At 39.0% G+C, this 20,667-nt stretch overlaps 1 protein-coding gene across 3 annotated transcripts in view; it reads right to left on the bottom strand.

Annotated features, from left to right (window-relative positions):
• The window catches only part of CYRIA (CYFIP related Rac1 interactor A), an 84,311-nt gene that overhangs the window by 52,624 nt on the left and 11,020 nt on the right, over positions 1-20,667 (bottom strand). The window contains exon 2 of one of the 3 annotated variants that reach the window (XM_070738591.1): positions 10,119-10,207. The exons of 1 other annotated variant lie outside the window; for it this stretch is intronic. The gene's annotated coding sequence lies outside the window, so the exon portion shown is untranslated. Of the gene's footprint in view, positions 1-10,118; positions 10,208-20,667 lie in introns of those variants that run through there. One more of the 3 variants, XM_070738609.1, reaches the window with a different exon arrangement.

Genomic DNA, 20,667 nt, shown 5'->3' with positions numbered 1-20,667 from the left:
AAACTATCCCCTTTGGGTCACATTTTAATTGTGTATGTGGCAATGGAGGTTTCTCAGGGATGAAGTGGTCCTTCTTCATCTTAAACCCCAAATTTCCCACTACTAAAAGTCAACCATCTTGCCACTGACCTTTTCCACAATTTCAGAGTGTTTGTGGTCCACAAATAGGGTAGTTGGGAAGATCACATATGGTTCATGAGCAGCCTATCTTCAGTTTCACAGTTAGTACAGATTCAAATGGGGGTTTCTAAATCAAACTCAACACTTTAGTTCTCCAGTTTGCTTTGGATGCTGATGAGATAGAAAACCCCCAAAAATGTGGCTCCTGAGAAGAAGTCAGTTTAATGGGTCACTAACGTGTACATTAGTCCAAATGCTATAGCTACTGTCACCAACATGACACAGCATTATTGTATATTTGTATATTGTATATTTAGATTGAAATTATAAATAGATGCAAAACTATTAGCTTCAGGAAATTCATTCAATTTCTATAGCCACCCATTTCAGTCCATGACTCTGGGTAGCTTACAATTCAAAATGTTTATTTATATATATATTTACATCCCTACCGTGTTTCCCCGAAAGTAAGACAGTGTCTTACTTTCTTTTTATCCCCAAAAGCCCCACTATGTCTTACTTTCGGGGTATGTCTTATATTGGAAAAAAAATTGTCAATTTTTTTGTTTTAACCATAAAATTAACATTTATTAACAACCTGAACAGTATTGTATTCACCACAAAACAGCAGATGATACCCCAGTATGCCAGTGTGTATGTTTTACTGATGTATGATTAATACTGTGTGCATTACCGTATTTTAAGCAGGAGGCGGCAGTGAAAAGTGCAGGGGACGGCGCGGTGACGTATGGGCAGGAGGCGGCGCGCAGCTAGATGAGAGGAAGGCGGCAATACCCCCGTGTTTCCCCAAAAGTAAGACATATGTCTTACTTTCGGGGTACGGCTTATATTAGCCGACCCCCCTGAAACCCCTGATATGTCTTACAATCGGGGGTGTCTTACTATCGGGGAAACAGGGTAAATTGCCCATCTGTAGCAATACTAAAAATACTAAAAACATTTTAAAATGCTAAAAACACTAAACACATCCAAATATACCGTGTTTTCTGGAGTATAAGATGCACCTTAGTTTTTGGGGAGGAAAATAGGGCAAAGAATCTGCTTACCAGATATTCATCTGGCTAGCATCCTTAGTCTGGTCAGCTGTTAGGGCTTTTTTAAAAAAACTGTATTTAGAGAGAGTAACAATTAAAGAGCTTGCAAGCCAGTAAGAGCTGCAAACATCATTAGCACCTGGAAAGAAAAATTCGGAGCAAGCCGAACAATGGAAAAAAAACCTGCAAAGACTTAGGGCTTGGAAAACATTCTTCGCAGAGTAACAATGAAAGAGCTTGCAAACTAGTAAGAGCTGGGAACATTGTTAGCACCTGGTTAGGGCTGGAAAGAAGCAGTTAGAGCAAGTAAAGCAATGGGGAAAAAACTCTGCAAAGACAGGGTTTGAAAAATATTATTCCCAGAGAATAACAATGAAAGAGCTTACAAGCTGATAAGAGCTGGGAACATTGTTAGAACCTGGTTAGGGCTGGAAAGAAACTTACTCGGAACAAGTTAGAGCAATGAAAAAAAACCTTGCAAAGACTTAAAGCTTGGAAAACATTCTTCACAGAGAGAAACAATGAAAGAACCTGTAAGGTAAGAGCTGGGAAGATCGTTAGCAGCTAGTTAGGGCTGGGGGGGAGGTACATTCAGAGCATAGGACGCACCCAAATTATCAGCCTCTATTAGGGAGGGAAAAGGTGCAGCTTTTACTCTGAAAAATACGGTATATACCAGCAAGATATTGGCCAGTTAGCAATCTAGCCAGGAAATGGGGCCCTTGACCTATTCATCACCCCAGTTTGCTGAAGGCTTTATGAAAGGCAAATGGGCTGCGGCCATTCCAATTGCCAAAGATAAATTACATATTCAATATTGAATACGTACCTAAACAAATATATCTATCTATCCATATGTATGTATAGGAAAAGGAATTAAAATAGCCAATATCAAGACACCAAATTTTTAAGAAAAATATATAAAATATAGTTAGGACTGAAGACTACAGTTAATTCATCACACAATCTTGCTTTATGTATTATGGACTCCTCAACAATCATTTTTTAAAAATAGATATCTTTTTTTTTTTTTTGCATTGGCATTGTAATTTAAGATTTCTCTGACTTGTATTATTTGTTCAGGTTTCTTTATGGCTCTTTTTTGTTTTCAAGTGATTACATCTGTTAACATAACCCTGAGAAACTCCACAGCAGTTAGTAAATGAGATGCTGAATTATACTCCAAAATATTCAGTTTTATGAAGAACTAGCTGTATTGAGTCTGAGAGTTGGCAAAGAGAATTATAACTCAAAATGAATCAACGATTCACATATTAAAGAACGGATTCAAAATATGTGTTCCCTCTTGAACTTTAACATTTCTTAAAATTATAAAAATGAGAAGATGAAACAGGATGTTTCTATGTGGCCTAGATTTAATAAAATGATAACAGAATCAAGCTAATTCTATATCTCTCTATATAAAAGCCTAATACCACTAACTCATCACGAAATCTCCAGAACTGTAAAACCTACAAACTTGAAACTTGCCACATGTGTTTCTCTTGGCTTCTAGGTGCTCCCTAAGAAAGGATTTTTCGAAATGACTATCACAATAGTATTTCTTATACAGTATTATATTAACACACTTTGAAGATAAAGAGTTAGATGTTCTACTCCCCTTCCTCACCTGAGAAGAACTCTGTTCCAATTGCCAGTTGCCTTATATTAACACACTCTGATGCTACCCCTTCACTAAACCGGGTGTGGGCGTGGCCAGTGTGTGACTCATCTCGCCTGCGGGTTGAGAGTTTAGACTTTCTACTCTCCCTCCCCATCTGAAAAGAACTCTGTTCCAACTACCAGTTGCCTTATATTAACATACTCTGATGCTAAGGAGTTACATATTCTACATAAACTTTCAAGCTTTAAGTGTCAATGTATCAAGCCCAATCATAACTAGTCATTAATTTTCAAGCTTTAATTGTCAATTTCTCAAGCCTAATTACATCATTTCACAATGAAGGACAGGTATCCAGCTACTAGTTAATATTATAAGAACCAGTTAGGTGTAGTTGTTAAGGCACCAAAAGAGAGATGCTGAATTTTAGTCCTATGTTAAGCACAAGGCCAGTTGGGTGACTCTGAACCAATCACTCTCTCTTAGCCTTGGGGAAAAAAAGCAATAGCAATCCACATTCAAAATGTTGCCGAAAAACTGCAGGGACCCATTATCAGGTATAATTTTCTCTCTGATTGTATTACTACTATTGTTTTTTATCTTTTTGGACTTTTAATAATTATCTTTATGGACTTTTAATAATTATGTATTTCTGTGCATAAAATGAATACCGTAACTAATAGGTAGGCGTATAAACATAGAGAGTAAGTTCTGTTTGATTCAGTTTAAGATATTTTTCTAATAGCCATCATTGTCATTTCCCAACTACTCAGAGCAATTTAATGGTGATCTACGATCGTCTTCACTTTTACTGCCTTGAAATTTCAAGAATAAAGAGCAACGGCGGTAGAAGCTCAGAAACCAGCAGGAAAAGTAAGGCAAGACTCCTTGTGTGAAGAAACATCTCAAAAATAATACAAACAAATAAACCAAAACATCCCTCAGCAAAAACAAGCTGTTCTAGAAATAAACCAGCTCAGCTTTCCAAAGCTACTGACACCATGGAACAATAAGTTTGCAGTTGCTTTTGAAGTGGTACAGAATATGTCTGTAGAAGTGGCTTCAGTACTGAACAAAGATGCAGATGAGGTTCTTATAGTTACCCAAAACAAATCTTAAACAACCTAAACTTGCTATGAAAAAACCCCCCTAGTCATTTAACTGCTATTTTGTATTTTTTTAAAAAAATTATGTTATACATACTGTAATTTAGAAATCTTATTTTATGTAATTTTTTAAGTCTAATATAAGTTTTCACCCCATCTGGAATTGTCTACTAACTTTAATGAAATTGTACTTCTCATGGCTGGCATAATGCCATAACAACATTTTTCAGATTTTCGACTTGTTATTACCTGCAGTTTCAGACAGAATACAGCAAACTTAAGATATCCTTAACAAACATGTCCAGTAGTTTTTGCATTCACCTGTCCCACATTTCCCCTTATGTAATAATACATAATACAAAAATAATACAAAGGTTAATGCAGTTTTATTATTTCAGCCATTCTTATAAAATGTAAAAAATCAAGAGGAACAAAACAAAATTCTTACAACTGCCAGGCATAGATCTATAGTAATTATTTTTCATTCTGATTTCTTTTCTTCCACCTCCAGTTTTTTTCTCAAATCTGAGAATCATCCACAAAATGGCCATTCCCACATTCCGAACCTCTGGTCTCCCTTCTCAAATTCTCTCAATCAATCATAACAATCAAATCAATCAAGTTTCTATTCTTTGCCATGTGTTAATGGGCTTACATTTAAACCATGTTCTTTTTCAATGCCTTTACTTATTACCATTTTCAACATAATCACTTTTTCTGTACTCTTTTGACTCAAACCTAGTTCATTTGCTGGTATATATTTCAAAGCTATCATTTATAATTAAAATTGCATTTCCACTTCTAGGCATGTATTCATCAATTATAACCCACAAAATCAGACCATCTTTCTTCAATTCCATTACATATTTCTCCTTTTTCTAAGTTTCAAGGCACCAAGAAATCAATTTTTCTTTCTTTCACTTTATATCATATGATAATTCATGATCATTAAATTATTCTTACATTCTGAATTGCAAACATCTACAGCTGTAGTCATCACGAGATAGGCCATAGGGATTGACTTTTACCCACCACACAACATGGTTTTAATCAACTGCAACTTTCACCACATGCTTTTTAATAAGATAAATAAAATAGAGATTGGATGCAAAAATCATATAGGCTAGGATAAAAACATTTTTAAATAAAAAAGTAATAAAAATAATACAAAGGTTAATGCAGTTTTATTATTTTAGCCATTCTTATAAAATGTAAAAAAATCAGAGTCACTGCAGCATAGAACAAAGTCACGGAACTAATGCATTAATTAAAAGCATTCCAAAATAAAAGCATAAAGCAGTGAGACAAAGGATTATACATCCCTCAAGACAGAATGTTTCAACAGAATCACACAAAGAAGGTTCATCTGTTAGTGTACAAGTTTTGCTGGAAACTGGACAATAAAGGGAAAGTTAATCCAACCTATGCACTAGATAAATAAATAGGAAAGAGATAACGTGGAAGCCATAAACTGTTAGAAGGTATTTCCAGGGACAGGACTAACAGCTAGTTATCAGAGATTCCTAGTCAACATACCCAAAACTCAATTAAGGTAAAAGTAAAGATTTTCCCTTTCTACTTTGGTCTGATTCTAGGGGATGGTGTTCATCTCTTGCTTCTCAGCAGAGGGAGCCAGAATTGAGCAAAGATATTTCCAGCATGACTATACACCAAGGAGCATGGAACACAGTTGTTTTCTCACTGGTATCTATTTATTTACTTGCATTTGCATGCTTTCAAACTGCTGGGTGAGCAAGAGCTGGGATAAGTAACATGAACCCACCCACGATTGCATAGTGCTTGGGTTTTGAACCCAGGCTTCTAGCTTTTTAGATGACAAACTCAATGTCTTTAACCGCCGAGCTAGTAACAAAGTTGGAAGGGACTTTGGAGGTCTTCTAGTCCAGGCCCCTGTTCAAGCAAGAAACCCTATAACATTTCAAACAAATGGTCATCCCATCTCTTTTTAAAAACCTCCATTGTTGGAGCACCCACAACTTCTGGAGACAACCTGTTCTTGTCTTCAGAATTGTTCAATTTGTCAGGAAATTTGTCCTTAGTTCTAGGTTGTTTCTCTCCTTGATTAGCTTCCATCCATTGCTTCTTGTCCTGCCTTCAGATGCTTTGGAGAGTAAGTTTACTCTCCTATTCTTTGTGGCACCGCCTTGGATATTGGAACACTGGTATATTGTCACCTCTATTCCTTCTTTTCATTAAAGAATAACATTTTCTGTAACTGTTCTTCATATGTTTTTAGTCTCCAAGTTCCCTAATCATCTTTGTTGCTCTCTCTGTCTCTCTTTTTTTTCCATTCTTTCCAGAATCTACATCTTTTTTATATCATGAAAACCAAAATTGGATTCAATATTTTAATTTTAGTCTTATCAAGGCATTATAAAGTGGTATTAACATTTATGGTGACCTTGATTCTACCCCTCAGTTAATGCAGTTTAGGGCTGCATTAAAATTAATGCAGATCTAAGTCTAAAACTAAAATATTAAATCCAGTTTTTGTCTCCATGATATAAAAATGATGTAGACTCTGGAAAGAATGCAAAAAAAAAAAGAGAGCAACAAAGATGACTTTTTTGGGCAGTGATTGTCCATTAGGACTACAATCTCTCTCACAGTTACTGCTATTGAGCCAGGTATCACCTATTCTCTATCTGTCCATTTGGTTTTTCTTGCCTAAATGCAGAACCTTACTTTTCTCATCACTGAATTTCATTTTGTTAGATAGGGGCCAGTGTACAAGTCTCTTGAGATCCTTCTGCATCTTGAGCCTATCTTCTGGAATGTTGGCTATTCTTGTTGGTATGGTCTGCAAATGGTATGGTATGGTATGGTATGGTATGGTATGGTCGTCCTGAGTGGCCTCGAGAAGGGTTGGAAAGAAAGGAAGAAAGGAAGGAAGGAAGGAAGGAAGGAAGGAAGGAAGGAAGGAAGGAAGGAAGGAAGGAAGAAATTTGATGAGTTCTTTTTTATCTCGTCTGAAATCTAAATCATTTAACTCTACCCTTTCATACAGGGAAGTCCAGTATGCCTACTTCCCTCCTGAATTATGGTCATTGAAGATGAAAAGTAAAATATATTAACTTTTGCATAGGTTTACCAATTGATTCATGTAAGACCACTTACCCGAGCAAAAACCTGTACTCTAAGTCTGTCGGTACAAGAGATCTATTATTAGAGAGCCAGTTTTGTGTTCTTGTTAAGGCATCAGAGTAGAAACTTGCAAATTGTGAGTTCTGGTCCCAATTTGGACACAAAGCCAGTTGGATAATCTTGGGCCACTGACTCAACCCAAGGAAGGAGGCAATGGCAAACCACTTCTGAAACACTGTGCAGGGACTTGTTCAGGCAATCTCTAAAAATCATACACAATTGAATGGGAGAAAAAATGAATTGCCTTACTAACCCTAAGTTACCTCCATCTCTGCTTGTGGCTAGCCAAGTTGCTGCCAAAACAGCAAAAGTTTAGCTCTCACGTCAGACTTCCCCACGCTTCTTCAATTCCTTTCATACATGCATGAATGCTGGAAAGTATTCTCCTTTGCAACAAAAACCACAACTCTCATGCCAAAAGGAACACATTCTAAAGAATTTCAGGAAAATGAATACCCTCAGAAATTAAGGCAACACTATTGCAATACAGGTAGTCCTCGATTTACAACAGTTCATTTAGTGACCATTTGAAGTTGCAATGGCAATGAAAAAAGTGACTTATGTTCCCTCAAATAATTCCCTCAAAACTGTCAGACTTTCTACTAAATCTGCACTTCTATTCTACTAGTTTTTCTCATCATTCCTATCACCCATTTCCTCCCATGTTGACTGTATGACTGTAACTTGTTGCGTATATCCTAAGATTTTTATTAATATTGCTTCTTCATTGCTTATTTGACCCCTATGACAATCATTAAGTGTTGTATCACATGATTCTTGACAAATATATATTTTATTTTATGTACGTTGAGAGCATATGCACCAAGACAAATTCCTTGTGTGTCCAATCACACTTGGCCAATAAAAATTCTATTCTATTCTATTCTATTCTATTTTTCATACTTACAATCATTGTAGCATTTTCATGGTCACGTGACTAGAATTCACATGCTTGGCAACTGATCCGTATTTATGATGTTTGCAGTATAGGGTCATATAAACACTTTTTGTGATTTTCTGATAATCGAAGTCAATGAGGAAGCCAGATTCACTTAACAACCATAATACTAACTTAACAACTACAGCAATTCACTTAACTGCAGTAAGAAAAGTCGTAAAATGAAGCAAAATTCACTTAACAAATGTCTTGCTTAGCAACAGAAATGTTGGGTTCATAAGTTGAGGACTGCCTGTATTGCTATTGGGGATTATGGGTAGAAAAGAATCCGAGAGAGATTCTAACTGGGCTCAAGAATGAAACTAAATCTAAGTGCTCAGAAAAGAACTTCCAAAATAAGAAACAAAACATTATTATGTCCAGAGAGGAAGCAGCTCTCTGGCTCTTTAACAGGAATGTAATTATCTATGAAAGATTTACACTAGAAAATGAAGCACTATTAAGATTTACAATGTACAATGAAGAACGTTTTAGAGGGTGCCAAAAATGGTTAGGAGTTTGAACAAAATAAGTTAGTAAAGACAATCAGGGAGTCATTCAGCTGATCTATGCCAATAAAGATTCCTATTACCATATTTTTCAGACTATAAGACGCACCGGTATATAAGATGCACCAAGATTTCAAAAAGTTAAGAAATGGGCTACAGAAGATTTGTATATGCTGATGATATATGCTGATTCTAGAATGACACTTGGTATGTGTGTGTGTGTGTGTGTGTGTGTGTGTGTACATATGTTTATTCTTGTGAACATGTAGTTCCTCTAGGCCAGGAATCCATAACACCTGCTGGGCCACGGAATGCTATAAATTGGGCTGTGCAAACAAGCGAAGGCCCATCCATAAGATGCAGGCAGCACCCAAAACCATGATCTCTCTGGGCCGCAAAAAAACTCTCTCTACAAAAACAATCCCTGATGTCCAAAACATTGAGGGCCGCTGCTCTAGGACAACCTAATTTAATTAACTCTGTTTCTGTTTACAGACCTTATCCATTGATATGTGGATTAGGTTTGGGTTAATTATTTGACAAAGTTTGATCATTTTAGTTGATTAATCCAGCTTGAGCTTGACTGTTAATTATCTAGTGGAGACACACTAATTCTCATTGTGAATTCTTAATATTAATATTTTAAGGGAAAAGTGGGAACCATATAAAGAATAAAATATATTTGGACATAAAACTTCTCACAGTACTTACAAACAGCCTTTAGTGGTTACAAACAGTACTTACAGCTGTTTCAGCAGCAGCAACCTCTAGGTCAATTGATCAAAATATCATTGTTTGGCAGACATCTTTGATTTTATGACCACAGCATGGGCTTCAACTTCCCAACTGTCAGCTTCCCATCTCTACCCATTTGGATGACCTGCACTCTGCCACCCACCCCTGCCTCCCTGGATGAACTTCGCCCAAAGAGCCAGCGGCTTCTTGGTCACATACACTTTGTCAGCAATTTGGGAGGGGGAAGGGTTAGGTTCAACTGGCCTGGGGATAGCAAAGGTAGGGTGTGGAATGAGGGAAGGTTAGATGGACAAGACAAAGGCCTCACAAAGAGACGGTAGCTGCCTCAGCGAGACATGCCTCTTCAGCCATGGAAGATGCGAAAGTCAGCCAGGATGGTAGGGGGCAGCAAAGATAGGTTGTCAAATTGAGGTGAGATAGCCGCCCTGAGTCTACGGAGAGGGGCGGCATACAAATCTAATAAATAAATAAATAAAATATTGTAGCAGAGAAGATAAGTGAAACTGAAGCAGTGATGAGAGTCGCAGGACAGAATCATGTGGTCTTTGCCTAACAATGGAACAACCTTACCTAACAACTGCAACCAGAACGACCAGAACTGACTTCATTAAGTAGTGTGGTCATGTGATGCTTTGCCTAAAGACCGCTTCACTTAACTGCAGAAATCTAAGTCCTAATGAGGATCACAAATCCAATAACTATCTGTATTTGAAAATTATTTGAAGCCACAGTACTGGAACAACAGCTTCATTGTGCAGCATACAATACAATTATGTCAAAGTCCATTAATTATTGCTGTAATACAAAACTTTATGTTTAAACATATTAAATAGTATAATAAAATTGTACCCTTATCTGAAGACACGCTAGAGGAGTGAACTTTAGCTCCCAGAATTTTCAAGGACGACCATGCTGACTGGGAAATTAAGGTCACACACCTAAAGGCAGAAAACATTAAATCCACATTATTGCTTTAATTGTTTACTATTTTAAACAACAGTGCATAATTTTTCTAAATTAAACTCATAAATTCATGAATAAAAAAATACCTCAAAATCTCTTTTACAGTGGAAATATTCTTTCTGCTTGCCTCAGACGTAGACAAGCTGATGTTTTCCAAATATTTTGGATGTTAAATCGAATCAAATCCAACCAGCCAGTCCCACACAAAGAGTTTCGTAAACAGCGGCCTAAAATATCTAGAATGCACCAAGTTGCATATCCTTGGTTAATGTTAATTTACAACAGGGCAGTACAGATCCTTCCAAAGAAACTGTGTACAAAGCACCTCTCTTTGAATCAATAAAGGACCTATATGTTTTTCCAGGCTCCCTGATGATGTCAAACACTCTTTCTAGCTGTATTTGCATGAATGTGCACGCACAGCCACTTTGCTTCGCATGCAGGTGCATGGAGAGTCAGCTGGGAGCAGCTTACAAAAATAGCTGCACTGGCGTGGAAAAAGACATGACTGTTTCATTTGTTCAAAGAGGGCAGCTTCAAACATGTTCCTGCATGTTGCAAGGCTTCCATTTCAAAAGATCAGCAATATTAATTTATAAAATGGCTTTAAAAAAAAGACCTAACAAAAACAAACAAAGCCAAACTTGTCTTTTCTTACGGGTATTCCGAGTACTTGATGACGTTTACAGTTATCTGCTGCTTGATTTCGACCTTGTCAATATAATTTCCGCCCTCCGTCACAAATGTGACTGTATAAATATATCATGTAAGAATCGGAGATTCTGTTCGTTGCCTATTCATTCCTATACATCTATTGGGAATAATTTACAATTTTTAATATTATAAGATATTTAATATTTTTCCTTACTAAGCTCACTCTACACCCCCAAACAGTGAATGCTACTTAATAGATCTCACAAACCAGTGATGGTGAACCTATGGCATAGGTGCCACAGGTGGCACATGGAGCCATATCTGCTGGCATGCGAGCTGTTGCCCTAGCTCAGCTCCAACATGCATGTGTGTGCTGGACAGCTGATTTTTGCCTCGCAGAGGCCCTGGCAGTGCATTTTTGGCTTCCAGAGGGGTGGGGAGTGTGTTTTTATTCTTCCCTGGCTCCAGGGAAGCCTTTGGAGATTGAGGAGGCCTACTGGGCCCTTCAGAAATTGGGAAACAGGCTGTTTCCGACCTCCAGAGGGCTTCTGAGGGGTGGGGAAGCTTTCTGCGCCCTCCCCAGGCACTGAATTATGGGTGTGGACACTCACACATTCTTTCGGCACCGAAGGAAAAAGAGATTCACCATCACTGTCATAGACTCTAGAGCAGAGGTCTTCAAACTTGGCAACTTTAAGACTTGTGGACTTCAACTCCCAGAATTCTCCAGCCAGCTGCTGAAGAATTCTGGGAATTGAAGTCCACAAGTCTTAAAAATGTTAAGTTTGTGGACCCCTGCTCTAGAGGTTGATAGAGGCTCCTATGTGAATCTTGACTGAGTTGGTGGCTTTGTGTACATATAATATACTAAGCCATGTGATTTGTTCTGGGCTTACACAATGTGAACTCGCTACTATAGTTTTAATAGTATAGTTTTGATAGTACAAATGGCACGCGGAGCCGTCTCTGCAGGCATGCGTGCCGTTGATCAATTCAGCTCCACTGCGCATGTGCAAGTGCCTCCCGCCAGTCAAATGATTTTCGGGTCATACAAGCTCATGCTTTCTCTTCACTTTCTACAGCTCATGCCTTCCCAGAGCTCTGGAGATTCCACCCCAGCGCTGTTTGAGCACACAAGGGCTTCCCCCCTCCCAGCTCCATTTGGGATGGGAGGTTTCCCCCCTCTCCTATCGCTGTTTTTGGATGTGAGGCCAAAACAGAGGGGTGGTGCTGCGTGGTCATGCAACATGTGCAGGGGGCAGGATGCAGGAGGGGCATTGCATTATGTGTGTGGGTACTCATGTACATGCGACAGTGCGGACATGCACATTTTCAGCGTCTGAAGTAAAAAAAGGTTCGCCAGCACTGGTATATACAAACCAGATCACTATGGCTCTTTTAGCAAACCATGTAAAAAAAGTGGTTCTCCATTGTGCAATCCAAACACAAGTGAAATGAAAGAGTTACTTCTCCAAATCTCAGGCAGGTACTGTATTTTAAAGATACATACCTAGAAATAAACAAGATTGTACTCAAAAGGATACACTTTTGAGTAGACATCATTGTGCAATTAGTCTCTTAGTTATTGCACTACATCAGATTAAGTATTATTTATTTGTTTTTCATCCCATCTTTATTGTTGTTTATAAATAACTCAAGGCAGAGAACGTACCTAGAAGTCTTTTCTCCTTCTCCTTCTCCTATTTTTGCTACAAGAAAAACCCTATGAGATGTTTTAGAAAAGATGGATTTTTTTTGTAATGGAATGTGGAAACAATATTGGGGAAACAGTTATACAAAAAAGGCAGGAGCCCCCAGTGGTTTTAAAAATCGGAAAAAGAAACTTAAGAAGGACACATCCTCCCAATGGATCGAGCCATTAAAGGTGGTAAGGGAAAATGTTGCACTTTCAGACTTACAAAATTATGTTAGAATAGCTTTACAATAAAGTAGATTTAGTTTATCTAGTCATATTTTTGGTCTAATTTACCCGGGAGGGGTGATCTCACTCTTGTCAGTTTATTACTCTCTTCCAAACAGAAGAATTTCAAGAATGGCTTCTGATCTTCAAGGAATTCTGTTAACCACTGGACAGTGGGCAGCTATGTTCTTACAATACCAACAGCAAATAGATGCCCAGATGACAACTTACAGAATGCCATAACACAACTAATGCGGCGACTGGTGAAAAAATATGTTTCAATTAGCAGCAGTTCAACAGACAGCAGCTCAACCAATGCTTCTGTTTTTCCATGACAGCTTGCCAGAGACATTTGGGCAGGGGGACCAGGATCAATTCCGGATATTCATCTCTCAGAATGAAATATTTATGATCAGCAGAATGGATGGAGCAACTTTTGTGCCTAGTCTGCTAAAGGAAGCAACAGTTAAGTAGGCAATAGGGTTCACTAAGGGGAATGATCAAGTGCTGGACAATTTAATGCATCAACTCAAAAGAATGCTTTGGAGATCCCATACAGAGAATCTTAGCTAGTCAAGATTTTGGAATAGTAGCTAGCTATTTTACATTTAATCACTGCAGCAAGATTGATATATGCACAAAACTGGAAAAATGAAAACACTCTAACACAGTGTTTCCCAACCTTGGCAACTTGAAGATATTTGGACTTCAACTCCCAGAATTCCCCAACCAGCATTTGCTGGCTGGGGAATTCTGGGAGTTGAAGTCCAGATATCTTCAAGTTGCCAAGGTTGGGAAACACTGCTCTAACAGAAGAAGAATTAATTTAAAAAATAGACGTGCAGAAATGGACAGACTAACGTTGGAAATGAAAGATAAGGAATACAGTAGAGAGAATATTATGTAATATGGGATAAATTCTATCAATGGATATAAAAGAAAAACAGTAAAAGAATTGAAAAATAAAGGGAAAAAATTTAAAATTCTATTTAAAACTTTAAAAATCCATTGATAGAATTTATCCCATATTACATAATATTCTCTCTATTCCTTATCCTTCATTTCCAACGTGTCTGTCCATTTCTGCACATGTCTATTTTTCTTCTGTTAGAGTGTTTTCATTTTTCCAGTTTTGTGCATATATCAATCTTGCTGCACAGTATATGCTTCACAGTGCTTTATAGCCCCCTCTAAGCAGTTTACAGAATCAGCATATTGCTCCGAACAATCTGGGTCCTCATTTTACTCACCTCGGATGACTGGAAGGGCTGAGTCAACCTTGAGCAGGTGGTGAGATTTGAACTGCTGAACTATATCTAGCAGTTAGCTGAAATAGCTTGCAGTGTTGCACTCTAGCCACAGCGCCACCCCAGCTCTTTGATAAGGTACTGGTACAGCACTGCTCCATCCTTAAAATTTCTTTCTTTCTTTTGGAGAAAAAGCTAGGGAAATTTGGTGGAAGAAGATATTTTTTCCCCAGCTAAAAGCAGAATGAAAGAGTCCAGACAGTGCCCCGAGGAAACTTTGTTGCCCCTTCTCCAATTCCCCAGCCCCAAGCTCCAAAGCAGGGCCATCCACCATTTGAGGACCTTTCAGGCAGCTAAGAACAGACCAACATCTTTAATTGGGTCATTCTTTGTCAAGTGGACCAGATGTCCACTTGACTGATTTTTGCAGCTTTATTTGAAAAGAAACCATCACAAAAACAACATATATGATAGAAAAAAAATATGCTCTTTCTAATGAAACAAAAATGAAGATGATTGAAGGTGAGAAAACAGAGAGCTCTGTTTCATCACCTTCAATCATCTTCATTAGAAAGAAGTTTTTTTCTATTGCTCACTGTTTTCTCACCTTCAATCATCTTCATTTTTATTTCATCAGAAAGAGCATGGTTTTTATGTTGTTTTTATGTCAGTTTCTTTTCCAATAAGGCTTCAATTTCACCTGGTCCACTTGACAAAGAATGACCCAATTGTTACTTTCGATTTCCAGGCATAAGGTGGAGCTTTCTTCTCTCACAGACTCTGGGGCAAACTACAAATTTCAAAGATATAGAGTACAGAAACTAAACTTGCCAGTCAAAACCCTAGAACCGTGATGGCGAATCTATGGCATGTGTGCCACAGGTGGCACACAGAGCCAAATCTAAGGTACACAAGGCATTTATTTATTTATTTATTTTATTACTTAGATTTGTATGCCGCCCCTCTCCGAAGACTCGGGGCGGCTCACAACATTGCCCTATGTCAGCATTGCCCTATGTCAGCTCCAGTGCACATGTGTATGCTGGCCATCTGATTTTCAGCCTTCCAGAGGGCAGGGGAGGTCATTTTTGCCTTCCCTAGACTTCAGGAAAGCCTCAGGAGCCTGTGGAGGGCTGAAAACAGTCCACTGGCCCATTGGGTCTGTTTTTATTTTCCATCTACAGGCTCCAGAGGCTTTCCTGGAGCCTGGGAAGGGTAAAAAACAGCCCAATGGGCCTATAGGAAGTCCAGAGGCTTCATTGATCTCTGCATGCATATGCGGTGGTTGAACATGGGAGCGGACTGTGCATGCATGCATGGGGGGAAGGCATTAAGGGTATGGGCATGTGTGTGCATGCTATTGCACATGCATCCTGTTGGCACCAGAGCAAAAAAAGGTTTCACTATCACGGCCCTAGAATGTCCTGTAAGTATTGGTGGGCAGCCGATAAGACAGGACCAGTCCTACATCACACAGTGCCTTGACATTCAAAGATAACACAGAATGCCCATCACTTTATGTAACTCCCTCCTTATAATCTTGGGAATAGAGTGGATTCAGCCATATGGCCCAGTTATAAGCTGCGAGCAAGGGACAATCTCATTTCCCTGACTTAAATGCCAACATAATTGTTTACTAATAGTGAAAGCTGACCCTACACACACACCATACATACATACACACACTTGCAGGACAAGGGGGGGATCCGTTCTCCCAGAAAAGTATGCAGACCTTGCAGATGTGTTTGCAGGAGTTGGAACTTTCTTATCGCATCCCCATCTGTCCCCACCCCCATAGGTGAATCTACTATCAATTTGAAGCCTGAAGTCCAAATCCCAGTGATGAAACAGTACCCTGTGTCTACTCTAGAGTTATCCATCCTCAAGGAATATTTGGATATCAATCTCAAAATGGGATTCAATCCCCCTTCATCGGCCTCTCAGCTCACATTCATCGCCCCTCTCCAAAACAAGAAGGAATTTTGTTTTGGATTCTAAATCTGAAGGATCCAAAAACAAAGAGCCACTTTGAAGCAGCCAATCTGAGGAAAAGAAGGGACCTAGAGTTCATGGCTACAAAAAACTGAAGAAAGCAACAAATAGAAACCTTTACCTGTTCCTGCTCATCTCTGACCAACTATATCTTGGAGATGAGTGCAATTCTATTCCAAGCAGAGAAGGAGGGAGGGGGGATTTATTTCCATGTGTGTTTACTTGAGAGTAGTAAACTGAACAGAAAGGCATTACAGTGGTGCCTCTACCTACAAATGCCCCTACTTAAGAACTTTTCTAGATAAGAACCGGGTTTTGAAGATTTTTTTGCCTCTTCTCAAGAACCATTTTCCACTTAGAAACCCAAGCCTCTGAAACTGTAACGGGAAAAGGTAGGCAGGTAGTCTCTGTATGGCCTCTCTAGGAATATCCTGGGAGGAAACAGGGCCAGAAAAGGCAGGGAGAAGCCTCCATGGGGACTCTCTAGGAATCTCCTGGGAGGAAACAGGGCCTCCACCCTCCCTGTGCATTATTTGGTTTACACTGATTCCTATGGAAAAAATTGCTTCTTCTTACAAACTTTTCTACTTAAGAACCTGGTCACTGAATGAATTAAGTCCATAAGTAGAGGTACCACTATATTACATTTTCAATAAAGAGATGCTGGCAATAAAATAAGATTCTTTTAGCAATGGAGACACATACTGGCATATAGCAGCCCACCTATCCATTTAGTTGAGGGGTTTAAAATTTGTAGCCCGCAGTCTAGATGCATTAATAATAATAATAATTAATAATAATAATAATAATAATAATAATAATAATAATAATAATAATAATAATAATAATATTTTATTAGATTTGTATGCCGCCCCTGGCCAACCCCAGTTTAGGGAAGGGGGGGAAGTTGAGATATGTCATATGATGACGTGGCATCTGAGTTTAACACCTGTTATTTAGACCTACAAATTTAGAGGTGCTGAAAAACACCCAAACTTGCATGCTCCAACAGATCAGCTGAATACAATTTTTCTTTCCCTTTGACTTTTAAGTCTCACATGTCCCAGGCTTTGAGAAGAACCTTCTAGCACCCTCACATACAAGCTGAAGTATCAGGTTCCTCAATCATCCCCAGCTGCAACCAACACATATGAGTTCCACCACAAGGCAAATCAACACAAAAGGCTGGAAGAAGGCAAGTTGTTCTCATCTGATTAGGATAAAGCAAAGCAGCAGCAGGATCCACACCTGGGCCTGAAAGGATGAACTCAAGGAAGACCAACAAAATACTGTTTTTCCTTTCACAATGGCGGAAGGGCAGCTATTGCACAATGGATGTTTATATGTGCCTCTTCCCCTGTGGGAGGAAGTACTAGAGCTGTGCCATGACAACAAGACAGCCAGACACAGGGAGATATTCAGAACCCAACAAAGAGCCCTCAGAGAATTTTGGTGACCCTGCATCCAAGGAGGAATTAGGGATTATGCATTCTCTTGCCACGTCCAAGAAGCCAACTAGATTGTATCTAACCCCTTCCCTCCCCCCAAAAAAATTCTGGGACACATTACTGATCTTCCTCCAGGGCAGGGATATACTACCACACTGGTAGTACTGGATTTATTTGCCCAATTGGCCCATTTCATTCCCTGCAAGGGTCCTCCAAAAGCCAAAAAAACAACTCAAAGTCTTTAGATATAATCAATCATTTCCTAATAAGTAAAGGAGGTCATTTTATTTCCAATTTTTGAAGGCCCTCTACCAATTATTAAATATTAACATTCATATGTCATCTGCCCATCATCTCTTTTCCAACTGAGAAGCTGAGAAGGTTACTGGAGCTGTATTTAAGATGCTATATTTCCTACCAGTAATTCAACTGAATGCATCTCATATCTCTTCTTGAAATTGCTTACAACAATGCCACATACCCCTTTATTAATATGTTGCCATTCCAGGCAATGTATAGATGCTAAACGTGAGTCTTACCAACAACCTTATATACCTGTATAAAAATGCAGTACTCAAAGAAAAAGAGGGTACCCATGTTTTCCCCAAAATAAGACCCTGCCTTATATTTTTTTGCCACCAAAAAGGCACCAGGTCTTATTTTGGGGGGGGGAGCGGGGGCCTGTCACGTACTGACTCGCCTCACTCGCAAGGATTACCACCAGGCTGGCAAGGCAGGTGTTGGGGTAATCCCCACCCTAGCTTAATTTTTACTTGTGCACCCTGGAGTGGGTGGGGTCTTAATTAGGGCTTATTTTGGTGGTAGGGCTTATATTGGGCCCACATGTAAAAATCAAGCAAGGATTTACGTTTGGGGTAGGTTGTGTTTTTGGGAAAACATGGTACTAGAAACATTATCCGCAATATCGCCACCTACCTCCCATATCGCCACCTACCAAACATTAATATTTGAAGTATACTTAAATTCTGTATTTCCAGAGCAAACTAGAAATGTTAATATTGTAATAAACAATGACAATGCCACTGTTGCTGTTCTATTTACATCATAATCAATAACTTTTCAATGGAAAGACTAGTATGCATTTCCCTTAAGTGCTGTATTTGCTAAATTAGATTGTCATAGCTTAATGGTCTATAGATCTACATAACTATTATAGAAGTGCATGAAAATGAAAGAGATAACTACTAGGAATAACTTCATTCATTATGTATATCCAGTGAAGGGCTATCAAACTTTTTACTACCACACTGTGGGCGTGGCTTATGCAGGATGCCCTGCATTTTCTTTCAACATATTTCAGTGCAAATTGGGTGCTCTGGGGTAGAGCTCCATTTTCGCTACACCCCCCACGTCCAGGCAGTAGCCAACCCCTGTGTATATCTATCAGGAAAATGAGCAACACATAGGTGAGTATCATACAGTAATGCAAATATAGGCCATTCCTACATAAAATATAATATTCACAACAGCGGAAGCATTTCTAGGTGAATTTTTCAGCTTCTTGTGATTTATATAGTTTGTCTGATGTTAGCTGCCACTTTTATTCTTTCTCCCCAACACTCACTTCATCGTGATAATTCCTATAAATGTAAGATTATGCAATAATAAAAACATCTGCAGTTCAAAAGTTACAAGAAGAATCTTTATTGTCTCCCTGATCTAGGTGACAGATGACACCCCCCCCCCATGGAGGTGGCTGAGGCCTGACATCACTTAGGGCATCTAAACCGCCTATTGTTGCCTCTAAAGGGCTGCCTGCCCTGGGGCTGCCACTGGGCCTACCAGGAGTTGGGAAACATGCCATTTCCGGCCTCCAGATGGCCTCCAGGGGGGCGGGGGAAGCTGTTTTTGATCTTCTCAGGCATTGAATTATGGGCGTGGGCACTCGTGCTTACGCAATAGTGCCCACATATGCTCTTTCGGCATTCGAGAAAAAAAATGTTCGCCATCACTGGTCTATACAATAAAGGGCGTGCTCTGATCCACTGGAAATATATCCTGGGTGAATCCATTGTCTCTTTATCACACCCAGGAACATTTTTTGCTCCATAAAAAGAAAGTCTTGCTGGTCAGCCAGCTGGTCTTAGACAAGGAGACCTGCAAGAACAAGACATGCTTTAGACAGGCCTTATTCTTCAGAACCTTCTGCCTGTAGCCAATCTTCCCTTTCAGAAGGGGAGATTTGACAGGAAGGGGAATTTTCAGATTATGAAGGAGAATCCACCCCTTTACCTACCATTAGGGGGTTGTTCAATCCTGGTTTATTCAAGCCTCTACTCTCCAAGGCTGGTAGTATAGCTCATTTGGGGAAGAAACAATAGTTCAGTACCACAGTAGAAAGTTGGCTGACCAGCAAGGAGGGCCCCACACAGCTGGAACTAGCAGACCCAGTGGAAATTACAGTATAGCTTAGCCCATTCTGTGTCACAGCCTACAGTAACATCAGCACAAGGAATGAGCCTGGTCCCTGTGAAGGATTGTCTCCTTGTGCTGATGTTACTTTGGCTGTGACACAGGGGAACAGGTTCCTGCCTGTGGCCTCTACTGTTCTGATCACTGTTCTAGCTGTATGGCCCTATCCTCAAAACTGATGGGAAAGCACCCTGTCAGCCATCTTCAGATCAGACTGAGTCTCTCACTTTGATCCCCTTTGAGCTCTATAAAATACTTTATCTAAGGCAGGGGGCCGCTGGAGGTAAAGTCTGGGTGAGGCTGCGCCGCATCAGGTTTTTCACAATAAAAGCTCTTACAAAAACATTCTAATGTTATCAAATGTCTTTATTTTTTCATCTTATTTTGTGTTAAAAAATAATTCATAAGAAAAAGTCATAAGAAAAATAAATAAATCAATAATAAATAAAATGAAAATGAAAATGAAAATGATGATGATGATGATGATAATAATAATAATAATAATAATAATAATAATGCCGATATAGAAGACTGAAGAAATCACATAGTTGCTGACTAGAGAAATATAATTATTATTATTCAGATTCTGTAATAATAATAATGTCTGTGTTAACAGTTCTTTAACATTTAACGGACAAAGATTACGAGCTGGGCAGTGTCGGTGATGTCTGTGGTCTCATCAAGAGCAACTGAGTATACACTGAAACATTTTTCTTTCTCACAGTTAATCATAAATGTCA

This window comes from Erythrolamprus reginae, chromosome 1, assembly GCF_031021105.1.
Source record: "Erythrolamprus reginae isolate rEryReg1 chromosome 1, rEryReg1.hap1, whole genome shotgun sequence".
NCBI lineage: Eukaryota > Metazoa > Chordata > Lepidosauria > Squamata > Dipsadidae > Erythrolamprus > Erythrolamprus reginae.
This window is presented reverse-complemented; position numbering and strand designations above follow the sequence as displayed.